Source organism: Phalacrocorax carbo, chromosome 2 (genome assembly GCF_963921805.1).
Source record: "Phalacrocorax carbo chromosome 2, bPhaCar2.1, whole genome shotgun sequence".
Taxonomy (NCBI): Eukaryota; Metazoa; Chordata; class Aves; order Suliformes; family Phalacrocoracidae; genus Phalacrocorax; species Phalacrocorax carbo.
The window spans coordinates 39,320,885-39,333,265 of NC_087514.1; the positions used below are offsets into that span (position 1 = coordinate 39,320,885).

At 43.3% G+C, this 12,381-nt stretch overlaps 1 protein-coding gene and 1 long non-coding RNA gene across 3 annotated transcripts in view; both read left to right on the forward strand.

Annotated features, from left to right (window-relative positions):
* LOC104047148 (cytochrome P450 7B1) overlaps positions 1–12,381 on the forward strand; it is a 139,551-nt gene that overhangs the window by 2,585 nt on the left and 124,585 nt on the right. The window lies entirely within an intron of this gene.
* Positions 2,900–6,644, forward strand: LOC135311906 (uncharacterized). Its single transcript, XR_010371450.1, has 3 exons — positions 2,900–4,132; positions 4,313–4,565; positions 5,716–6,644. It is a non-coding gene; the product is annotated as an uncharacterized LOC135311906 (long non-coding RNA).

Here is a 12,381-nt window from a genome sequence, read left to right on the forward strand (position 1 = left end):
TCTTTAAATCCTGTGCTGCTTCTCAAAGAAATGTGCAAAGTACCGTCATGCAAGCAACTGGAAATAAAGAGTGAAAAACCCCATCAACCTCTGTGTAGTACAGTCCTCAGCATAAGTTGATGGTGTAGAAGTGCTATCCTGCTCCAGTAAAATGTGCAATTATTATTTTTGTTTTTAGCATAAAGGAAGAAAAGAAATTGTGCATGATCTTGAGAGATGTCTGGCAGCAGCCTGGCTGCTTTCACCAGCCATTTCTGATCTGCAGGAAGAAAAGCCATGCTAAGGGTACAGTGGATTGAAAAATGGGGATAAGGCTTAGCTCATGCGCCTCAGTTTTGGTGCAAGTTTGTGATCTCCCCTTGCTTATCTGTTTATCCATCCCCATGTGTCCTCCACATGTCAGATTTCTTCTTTCCCTTTCTTCTATTTGAATCTAACAAACCCAGCAGCAGGTGGGACTACCCCCTTCAAGAATCCACGAAAAACTTTTGGGAACCTGTTGACAGAGGGGCTGTTGGCAAGTTACTGTGTAAATAAATGCCAAAGTCAAGGTGGTTCTGCTGGTAGTAGATCGTGCTCATTTGGACAGAAACACAATTCTGGTTTTGTAGGGCTTGCCTATGCTAGAAAAAATGTTGCTACTTCACCTGTGCACATGTTTTTATAGAAATTAATTGTTGTCCTAATGTTGGTATGCCGGTACCAGTGTGCAAACTGCGTATAAGGGGATCGTTGTGTTTAAGGTACCAAGATAAACTTTACCAGAATAATCAAATTTAGCATCTTAACCACAGCTATGCATGGTTTCCATCTAGGATAGAAACAGTAGTCAAATGTGTGTATATAAACAAAGAGTTTAAGTAAATAAATATATGTCACTAAATGCTAACTTGCTCTTCAGAGTTCGGTAAGTTTGTTTTGCTGGATGATGCCTCTGTCCTGCTCGACTGAGGCGAAGCACAACCGGCTCTGAGTTACACGACCAGGAGCATAATGAGGTCTTCTAAGTCCCTAAATCTGTCCCTGATGTTCCTTAAGCAGATGTTGCAGGATTTCACCATTCTTGGTGTGAGGTGCTTCTGCTTTGTTTCCTCTCAGGCAGAGTGTTCATTACAGGAGAAAAGATTTTGTTAGAAGAGGTGTTGTACTGACTTAGTCTGCCATTGCCTTTTTCTGTAGTGCTGTTGGTGTAATCTGGTGTTACCAGGTTTCAGGGTGAGCTCTGTACAGGTTTTCTTATTAAAGTATTTATATCTACTCTTTGGAGACGGCAAAGAAAGGAAGAGGAATTTCCTTTTGTATAAATGTTTATCATTTGAGTGCTGGTGGCAGTAATAACACAAAGGAAACTAATTGGAGTCTTTGCCAGGTTTCGTATCACAGATGGTGAAGAAACAGAAGTAGAACAAAAGTTTCCTTAATCACAGAAAATTTTATTTTGAGTTAAACTTCAGTGTCAAATGAGGCTCATTGCCTTCTGCATGCTGCAGAAAGATATCCCTCTTACCGGTTAATGAAGAAGAGCCTATCTGGGCTGTTTGCTGGGGAACGTATTTTCTCCGGAGAGAGCTTCCTTTGTGCTGCTGTGTTCTGCTATGACAAAGCCTGATCATTTCCTAGCCTGGAGATTGTATAGATTACTCTCTTTTGTCTTCATAAAATGACTAAGTCAGCCCCAGTTTTATGTTTGGGGTTTTTTTGTTTTTTTTTTTTGTTTTCAAACTGTTTTCCACAAGCTGTGCACTGTCTCACAGAGCAGGAGGTGAGACGGCAGGTGAAGCCAACTCATGCTCATCTTCCAGCAGTACTGCTGCCCAAGTCAGGGAAGGGCCTTTGAGATCAACAGGGGTTGGCTCCTAGTGACTTATATAGGTGTGGTACTATTCTACTTCTTCTTGCTCAAACTGATGTGTATTTTTGGCTGCTAGTGTTTATTGCATGTCCATGACTGAAAAATAATCACAAATTGTAACCATTTGGAGACGAGGCTGGGATGCTCTCTGCCTCCCTCCTTGCAGGGCAGGCACTGCAAATTACCAGGAAGGTGAAGAGGCTCAGGCTGACCACAAATTAAAACCACTGGCTTTGGGGAAGGGCATAGGGGAGAAAAGTTGAACAAAGATTGTTGCATCCATATTTATCCATTGAAATTGGATTCTGTAGTCCTGAGGTTTGCATGCCAAGGTTTGTTAGATAAAGAAGATACAGACCCAACCTGCAAATACTCATGAGAGGTTTATGTCTGCTTGGAAAGTTAACGCACATCCTATGTGAGCTACACCAATGAAGGGCTTTTTAAAAATTTTTCCCTCTGCAACTCTGTAGGTTGGTAAGGTTGGTATTTTAATTATTATGAATGGGCTTCACAGTCAAGATTGCTTGTGAGGAATGATACAATATATGGCACATATAACCTGTGTGGGTTTTACTGTAGAGCAGTATAGGAATTCCCATGCTGTGTTAGATGGGGCACATATGTTCTAATATATTATTTCTGACCAGTTTCTAATGTGTCAGCACATGGTATAAAAAAAAGCTTAAACAGTGTAATTGTAGATTAAAGTAAACGTAAGAAGAATTACTTGATAAATTTCTCAGAAGGGATTTTGCTATGGCCTGGCTTACAGATTTAAAGCCTTGTTGGAGCAAAGTGTCTTTCATTTTTCTCTTTTATTCTCTCTTCTAAAATATGTCCAAACTATACAATCTCATTCATCTCAGATAACTTTTCCAAAAAATTGCTCTCTTGAACCCAGATAGATATTGTAGAAAAGAATATAGATTTCATCATTGCCTTCAAGAACATCTTATCCTTCTCTGTGACAAGCTGTGAGCTTGCTAACAGCTCTCTTACCAAGCGAATTGTAGTTCACAAGATGTCATCAGCCTGTCTTTTTCACCACTTCTGCTAATTTAGGCAATATGTTAAGGTAGTTTTCTGTTGGAGGGAACATCAGGAAGGACAGAGAAGGATACCAGAAAAATCTAGCCTCTCCCTTCTTACCTTGGCTTTCTACAGAGGCCTTTTCCTCCATCCTTTTCGTTGGAGTTCTAGGGAGTGCCTGTGTTTTCATAACCTCCTTTTGTTTAATGCCATTGTCCACTTTTACTCCACTCTGAGAAGATTAGGACTGAAGACTGAAACTCTAAGACAGAAAAGTAACAGTTCTGTTTCTTTAGTAGCCTTAAAAACCCATTCTTTCTCACCACCGCACTTGGGTTTTCTGTCAACTGTTCACTGCTGTGCCAAGATGTGGTGGAAGCTTATTTCTCTGCTTGCTTCTTCTGGTAAGAGCTTAGTGAAGGTTGAATAAAACAAAGTAAGCAAAACCATAGCCTTCCCAAGATGTACAAGACTCAGTTCTCTGGCTTTTGGGTTCTCTTACAGCACTAATAGACCTGGACAGCCATTATGGTGTGGGTCTTGCACGATAACATGTCTAAAGACAGGTTTTTCTTATTTTTTTCAGTGCTGCTTCTCATCCTCCTGATATGTAGTCTGTGTATCATGTATATCTTGGGTTCTGCTTCCTCCCAAGGCTTTGAAGATGACACTGAAGATGATACTGCTTTTAGCAGATAACGAACTTTTCCAATAATCTGTGATTCACAGTATTCTTTGCTTAAGGTACACTGCCACCTAGCAACAGTTTCCCTTCCCTCCCAGTTCTCTTGACCTACTTTGTTGGGGTTGTTCAGCTTTAGTTTGTACCTGGTCTGGTCTTGATTGGTATCCAGAACCTATCAGTAGATGCCATCCTGGTAAATGTGTGTGTGTGGCGTGGAGATATTTCTAGTGGCAATAAGAACTGCTAGCTTCAGGTTTCTCACTAAAATACAATGTTTTTTTACTTTTACAGTGTTTTTTCCTACCAGTGTTTTTGTGAAAAATGCCTGTAATTTTTTTTCTTTGAAGTGCTTGGTTTTGCTTTCTTCTGTTCATTATTCTTTGGAGGAAATAGAATTAAAGGGCGAGAATTAAAGAGAATTGCTTTCAGCTCTTTTTTTTTCTTCCAGTGCAACATGAAGCATGGAGCATCCATCTACAGCACTGTACAGAAATGCAAGTAGCTTAGAGAAAGTACTAAATGATTAACCCTTCTGCTCCTCCTCCAAGTTGATAGTCCTAAAGGTATGAATGAGGAAAACCCAAGCAAGTACAGACTGCTTCAAAAATGAGATTCATGCTTACTACTATATTTAGAGGAGGAAAGCACGCTAGTTGGCAAATCTTAGCTGAAATGCTACATATAAAGGCTGTTGTGAAGGAAGACACAAAGGGGCAAACTTTAATCCTGGTATCTTCTTACAGGAGATATTAACTACTTCTGTAAGCATGATGGCGAAATTTACCACCTAATGTGTTTTAATCGTTGGTGATAAAACTAGAGAGCTACATTGTCAGGCAACCACAGGACAGACTGGAGTCCCGACCCACAGAGCTACCTCGGTCTCCGACTCCCCCAGCAAGGAGTGACTTCAGTGGGATGCAGGGACTTGGATGCTTCCTGAGCTTGCAGTCTTGCCCGTGGACTCCACCTCGGTTTCCCTGCTGTTAACTGGAGGTCAGTGTGGTCTTCTCCTCATTTACAGATAATGCAGCCAAGTCACTCTTGTTAGTTGCCAGAAAAGATGAAAAAATTTCTTCCATAGTATAACTATCCAATATGTGTTGAGGAACTGTTGGCTGCCCATTTCCTTTCTCCTGTATGCTGAAGTACAAATTCTAGTCACTGTTTTATGCCAGAAATTATTGCCACATTTTTTCACAATATTCAGCTAGGCTGTTGGATCGTGTCAGCCACTTTAGTGTTTTGCTCAGTTATGAGAATTACAGTCCCATATAAAATAGTTCAGGTTTTTTTTCAGTCAAGAATTTTGGTTAAGAAGTTGGTCAGAGCTTGTTTTAGTGTAGCAATATAACTGTTCTCTCAGAACTCCATCTAGTCGCTTACTTAACTTGGTGCATCATAATGCCAGGGAGTGGGAGAAATATAGAAGCTAAAAGAAACAGCATAAGTGCAATGTTAATACACTATATGAAGTTAAGGAAAATCTTACAGTTAAGTTGGCAGTCTTTTTCTCTTTTATCCAAGTTTTATAGAGCTACTTGGTAGTAGAGCCAGGGTTGGAACTAATTTTCCTGACTTCTAGTTTTGTGCTTTAAGTTGCTGCCTTTCCTTTCCAACACACTTACCATATATGACATTATAGCTGTCTGGTAAACTAACTTTTTCAACCATGAGGCAGATTTTGAATTCTGATTTAAAACTTCAGTAGTGTTCCTTTTCTTTCCCCACCGTTTACTGATCCTTCTACAAGATGCGTGTAGGTTTTTAGGCTAATATTCATTTGCACGCCGTCTGGGAGAATTTTGGCTGACTGAGAGTCCCATAAAACAAAAGTTTCCTCTTTACAAACCACATGGAGCTTGGCTGTAGATATTCAGTTCCTTTCTCCACAAACTGTTTTTAATGGTGCCAGATTCTTCTGTTTCTTCTCCTTGTTTGGCACATGTCAGGAAAAAAAATCTTGGCTCTCGTATAGAACATATCTTGTTTCCTCTTAACTGCTCGTACTTTCTATTCGTAATTCAAATCAGCAGAAAAATGCTATGGTTGTTCTTCTATGTGTTCTGCTATGTGATTTAATCTTGTAGTTTCCTAAGCAATATTCTAATGTTCTTAAAAAAAAATGTTCTCCATCACACTGCAGAGCTGACGGCAGGAGGTTCTAGCTGAATGCAACAGATGCGTCCTTGTTGATTTGGGAGAGTATTGCATGGTGTCCTGACAGGCTCAGGCCCTGTGGAGGCACGTGATGGTAGAACAGATGAGCAAAATGAAGCTAAAATGGGATGCTAGAGGAGCGTCCTCTCTGTCACGCAGCTGTCCCTTTCTGACAGTGCGGTGAAAACCCAGATTGCCACGGTGCACGTTGCAGGCTTGTGTCCATAGCGGGAAGCTGAAAATACATCTCCTTCCTAGTCTGTGGCATCCCAGGGACCTATCAGAGAGACTGTGCATGTTTGTCACAAGCTACTCTTGTTGCTTGCTGACAGCCTCACTCTGCACCTATGGAGTTCTTGTTTGTATGAGTCAGTCTGCTACTGATGGCTAAGGCAGAGTGAAGCACTGCTAAGTGTGGTTGCCTGGCTGATTTCTTGTGCTCCCCAGCAAAATCAGCAAACTGCTTTGCGGCCTGCTCTCTCCTCACCCCAGTTCCTTGCTTCTCAGAAGGCCCTTCCCCAGATATTTCCTGAGTTGTCATTACAAATTCTTATGTCACTTGCCTTGCCTAAAAAGATTGAACAAAATGTGAAATTTTTGAACGATATGTTGAAAAAATGATAGAAAATTTCCACAGTTTCATTCCTTTTTAAAGTGATGTAGTATTTAGGAAAAAAAATGGTCTTATTTCAACACTGTGTGAGAATGCAGAAGTTTTGCAATTATTAGCTCTGGCAGTAATTACTTTAAAAAGAATAAAACCAAAAGGAACCTGTGTATTCCTTAACAAGAGAAACTACTGCTGTTAAAGCACAGTAGACAGAATTGACAGGGAATTGGTGATTAAAATGAAGTTCCTGAGAAGTCAGCACTTCAGTCTTTTTGTACTCTTTCTTTCCCTTTGTGTACATGCCAGCAGAAGGGTGGGTTTGCCCCTTTGTCATGGTGTGACACTGTTGTCTCTGACGGCTTCAGAGGGATGGTCTCCAACTTTCTAATAGGACCCCAAGGAAAATCAAAGTAGTTTCAGATGCTTACTGAAGCAAGGGCAGTTGCTGGTATCTCTTCGGAGAGAATTTGAGTGACATCCACTGCTGGTCCAGTCATCTGATGCTGCCGTAGTGTTTGGTCATTGCTTACCCTGCTGGGAAGTATTGCTCCATGTTTTCCTTTTCAGTGCTGGCATGGTTTCTTAAGTTACAATAGCTCCTCTCCAGAGCTTCTGGTGTGTGATAGATCATAGCCATACTAATTCTGTCCAGCTGGTTTTTCAGCATGAGAAGCTTTGGGAGTCACATTTGGGAATAATTTTTGACTTCAGTTGTTCAGGAATTGGTCTGTGATATTTACTCACCTCAGTCTTATACTTCATTAAGAAAGAAGAAGCCTCTCTGGAAGGTTTGCTTTTGTTTCGATAGGTACCAGTATTTGTAAAAAGTTTCCAGTGGACTATGTGTTTCTTCCTTATTCCTTTCAAAAAACTTTTGTTATTTTGTTGGATGGGATTTTTAAAAATTTTTAAAAAGATTTTCAGATGTCTAGGTTGGTTTTCAGCATGATAACTGTTTTGCTTAAATAGCAAATTCCCAAGCCCTACAGCTGAGGGTGAGGCATGTTGCCAGAGCCCTCACTGCAATGCTCGTGTGTGATTCCTGTTTAAAAAGGAGCAGCTGTGTAGCTGTATGAGAAGTGAAAATGTCTCTCAGTTCAGGAGTCATCCAAGAACCAATTTAAAAACAGTGAACCTGCAAAATTATATTCAAGGCAAAACATGGAGGAAAAATGAAAGTACTGGGAGGCTTGTACACGGTGCTCTTTTTAACCCTAAATACATGCCTGAAAGATTGATTCAACAGCAGGAGGACTTAGGTGTGTGTATCTGATAATGAAATTAAGTTTACAGTGCATGACAGTACACAAAAGACGTCTGGGCTTTTCAGTAACAGTTGCCAGCAGAGCATACGTGACTGGTGGGAGATTCATGTCCGGGCCCTGAAGTGCAACAAGCCAGGTTCAGAGCTTGGGCTCCTTCTGAGGACCAAATTTGAAGTTTGTATCCTAGCGGCTTGCACATAATATCCTTTAAAGCCGGGTTAAATTATCTGTCACTGCTAAGGAACGACACAGAATTGTTCACAGCAGGACAGGAGAGTTTCCCCATGTGTGTCAGTGTTCAGTAGCTTGGGAAACAGCTGCTTGCGCAATGTCTGGTCTGTGGTTGAACAGACAACTGAATTTCTGGCATTGCTGCTTTAAGATACAAAAATGATAATTAAACTTCAAAGAAATCTTGCATATATGAATGAGTCAGAATTTTTTTTCTGTAAGCTGTTTAGTTTCTTGCATCCTATGTAGTGAAAATGCTGCTAAATCCTACTTGATATTACCACATTACAAATGAAGGGATTTTTCATAACCTGTGGACTTCCTCAGATAGAACCACATCAGCTATGACAAATTTAGAGCCTTAAAAAACTGTTGTCGTGAAGACTTTAAAATAAAACTGCATTCTCCTCCTATTGGCTCTGCAGTGGCAAGAAGCTAAAATAGACAATGCTGAGATCTGTTGGACTCAAAAGAAAGTTCAGGCTTCCTGGCTTTGTGATCTCATTTGCAGTTGGACATACCCTCGTGTTTTGCCCTCAGGAACAGATGTCCAATAAAGCACAGTTGTTGTGACCCATCCAGTCGCATCTCCTGCATAGGCTAGGCCATTGGAGTGCCTCCTGCATCAGCTATGTTAAATTGTGCTTGAACACAATTGTGCTTGAAGTTGTGCATGGAAAGAGGCCCTGACTTTGGTTTATTTTTTCCTTTGAGTGATGAGTAGTCTGGTGCTTATCCCATAGGTTGTTCTTACCATTCTGTCTTTGCTTTAAGAAAGGGGGTGAATTCAGTCTTTTAAGTGGATGTGTGCGTCCTTTTAAACATCGAAAAGATTTAATTAAAAGTGATGAAAGATAGCCTAAGATGACATCCAAAACAAGGCTATCTCCTGTTCGAAGTATGGAATACTGCTGTTGCAAACAAATACCTGCTTAAAGGTGCTGACAAGTTTATCTGATACACCTTTAATTGTGCCTGGATGGCAAGATCCACCAAGCATGGACTGAAGCAACTCGCTGTCTATCCTTTCTCTACACCCCAAGAATATTTATGTGGACCAATGTAACTATACTGCCTGCTGCTGCTCTGCAGTATCTGTATTGCATGCTTGCATGCTTTTGGGAAAAAGAAGAGCAGTCAGTTTTTTTAGCAAAGGCTGTAAAAAACAGATAATTCAGAGGGGACAAGATGAACCAATGCTTCATTTTTTTTTTTTTCCTTAGACATTGAAAAAGTCTCATTTGTTTTATTCAGCACAGGCTGGCCAACTTGGTGAGGTGGGCTTTAAACTGAAGGACTTCGGAGGGCGGGATCCAAAGTGGCAATGCTAATGCCATCACATCCAATGGGGGAATAAGCCAGGCCAACCAGAGCAGCAACAAAGGTGCCTTGGCTGCCTCATGAGATGACAATCAGAAGACCAACCGCCTCAAGGGTGTGCATGGCTATAGGGGGTCCTCATCTACCCCTCCAGGGAAACCTGCGTGCTCAGTTGCCTCTCTGAAATGCCTGTACACCAACACATGCAGCATGAGGAATAAACAGGAAGAACTAGAGATCTGCATGCAGTCACAGGACCACGATCTCATTGCAGTTACAGAGACATGGTGGGACAGCTCTCATGGCTGGAATGCTGTCATGGATGGCTACAGGCTTTTTATGAAAGACAGACCAGCAACGTGGGGTGGGGGAGTTGCTCTTCATGTGAGGGAGCAACTGGAATGTATTGAGCTCTGCCCAGGGGTGGAGAGTTTATGGGTAAAAATTGAGGGGCAGGCAAATATGGGTGACACTGTTGTGGGCATTTGCTACAGGCCACCTGATCAGGACAAGGAAGTCAACAAGGCCTTCTACAGACAGCTGGAAGTAACCTCACAAACACAGGCCCTGGTTTTCATGGGGGACTTCAGCCACCCTGATATTTGCTGGAAAAGCAACACGGCAAGGCATGCACGATCCAGGAGGTTCCTGCCGAACATCGAGGACAACTTCTTGACACAGGTGGTTGTCACGATCCACTGTTGGGTTGAACAATCTGACAGAGGTTAAGCCCCTTTTCTTTCCAACCGACCTCAGATAATTCTGGGAGGTTGGGGGCGGCTGAGCTTAACTTCTGATTAGCTCCAATGTTTTGTCGTAACTAGGTCCTTTTACATTCTTGGGAACAGAATTAAGACTCAAAATGGAGTCAAGTGCCAAGTCACTTTATTTGGCCAACAATAAATATGCGAGAGAAAAGCAGAGAAAGAGAGAAAAGAGAAGTGAGAAAGGGAAAGAGAGAGTGAAAGACAGAGAGAGAGAGAGCAAGCATGAGAGTGTTGCAATAGCTACCACCACGGATCTGCGGCGGTCCATGCGGTTGGTCCGTCCGTGCGGTCTGTAGGTCCATCCGTCTTTCCGTCTGTTCGTGCGGTCTGCCAGTCAGTCGGTGCGGTCTGTGCATCTGATGTATCTTTGAATCTGGTGGTGGTGGTATATTCCAGAATGCTCCTCATGGTCTCCACTGGTTTCCCCTTTTTATAGTATTGTTCTCTTGCATAGTCACTGGATGTTTTCCATATCCACACCTCCCACTCAGCGGTGGGGCGCATGCCCAGTACTGTCACAGAGGGCGCTGGAAAGTTCTAGAGGGTCTGAGCCCCCCCATCAGTCGACCCTGTGCCTGGGCGCACGCGCAGAGGGCATGTACTCCAGAGACAGCAGGACACACACACTCCCGCTAGGCAGGACTCAACGGGCTGCCCTGGCAACCAAACTGTCCCTCTCAGTTGCCATGGTGATTAAGCTTTAGTAGTGAAACTTGTCCTGCCAACAATGTTGAGACAAGTTTCTGGTCCCTTACAGTGGTGAAGGAGCCAACGAGGTGAGACGTGTTGCTGGGCCTTATACTAATTATAGAAGGTCTAAGAAGGTCTGGTTGACGATGTGAGCATTGGGCATAGCCTTGGCTGCAGTGACCATGAGATGGTGGAGTTCAGGATCTTGTGTGGTAGGAGCAGGACAGGTAGGATTACAACCTTGCACTTCAGGAGAGCTAACTTTGGCCTCTTCAAAGACCTGTGTGGGAGGAATCCCATGCGTTAGGACTCTAGAAGGTAGTGGGGTCCAGGAGAGCTAGTCAATATTCAAGTACCACTTCCTCCAAGCACAAGATTAGTGCATCCCTAGGAGAAAGAAGTCAAGCAAAGGAGCCAGGAGACCTGCATGGATGGGCAAAGAGCTTCTAGAAAAACTCAAATGGAAGAAGGAGGTTTACAGTATGTGGAAAAAGGGACTGGCCACTTGGGAGGAATATAGGAACATTGTCAGGGTATGCAGAGATGCAACGAGGAAGGGCAAGGCCCACTTGGAACTAAATCTGGCAAGGGGTGTCAAGGATAAGAAGAAGGGCTTCAAATATATCAGTATTAAAAGAAAGACTAGGGAAACTGTGGGCCCGTTGCTGAAAGAGGTGGGTGCCCTGGTGACACAGGATGCAGATCTGCAGGATGCAGAGAAGGAAGAGTTACTGAATGCCTTCTTTACTTCAGTTACTGCTAAGGCTGGGCCCTTAGGCATCTCAGCCACCAGAGGTGAGAGAGAAAATCTGGAAGAAGGAAGAATTTGCCTTGGTTGAGGAGGATAAAGTTAGAGGTCATTTAGGCAAACTGGATCCTCACAAACCCATGGGACTGGATGCATGCACCCTTGAGTGCTGAGGGAGCTGGCAGATGCTGTCACTAAGCCACTCTCCATCATCTTTGAAAGGTCGTGGAGGACAGGAGAGGTGCCTGAGGACTGGAGGGTAGCCAGTTTCACTCCAGTCTTCAAAAAGGGCAAGAAGGAGGACCTGGGAAGCTATAGGCCAGTCAGCCTTACCTATATCCCCAGAAAGGTGATGGAACAGTTCATTCTGGAGGTCATCTCCAGGCATGCAGAGGAAAGAAGGTTATCAGAACTAGTCAACATGGATTCACCAAGGGAAGATCATACTTGACCAAACTGATAGCATTCTACGATGACGTGACTGACTGGTTCGACGAAGGGAGAGCAGTGGATGTTGTTTACCTTGACTTCAGCAAGGCTTTTCACACTGTCTCCCATAGCCTCCTCATAGGTAACCTTAGGAAGTGTGGGTTGGATGAGTGGGCAGTGAAGTGGAGAGAGAACTGGCTCAACAACAGAACTCAGAGGGTCATGATCAATGGAGCAGAGTCTGGTTGGAGGCCTGCCACTAGTGGTGGTCCCTCGGGGTCTGTGCTGGGTCCAGTCCTGTTCAACATATTCATCAATGACCTGGGCGAAGGGACAGAGTGTGCCCTCAGCAAGTTCACTGATGATACCAAGCTGGGAGGAGTGGCTGATACAGCAGAAGGCTGTGCTGTCATCCAACGAGACCTGGACAGGCTGGAGAGCTGGGCCGAGGGGAACTTGATGAAATTCCACAAAAGCAAGTGCAAGGTCCTGCACCTGGGGAGGAACGACCCCATGCACCAGTACAGGTTAGGGATTGACCTGCTGGAAGGCAGCTCTGTTGAGAATGTCCTGGGAGTGCTGGTGGACAGCA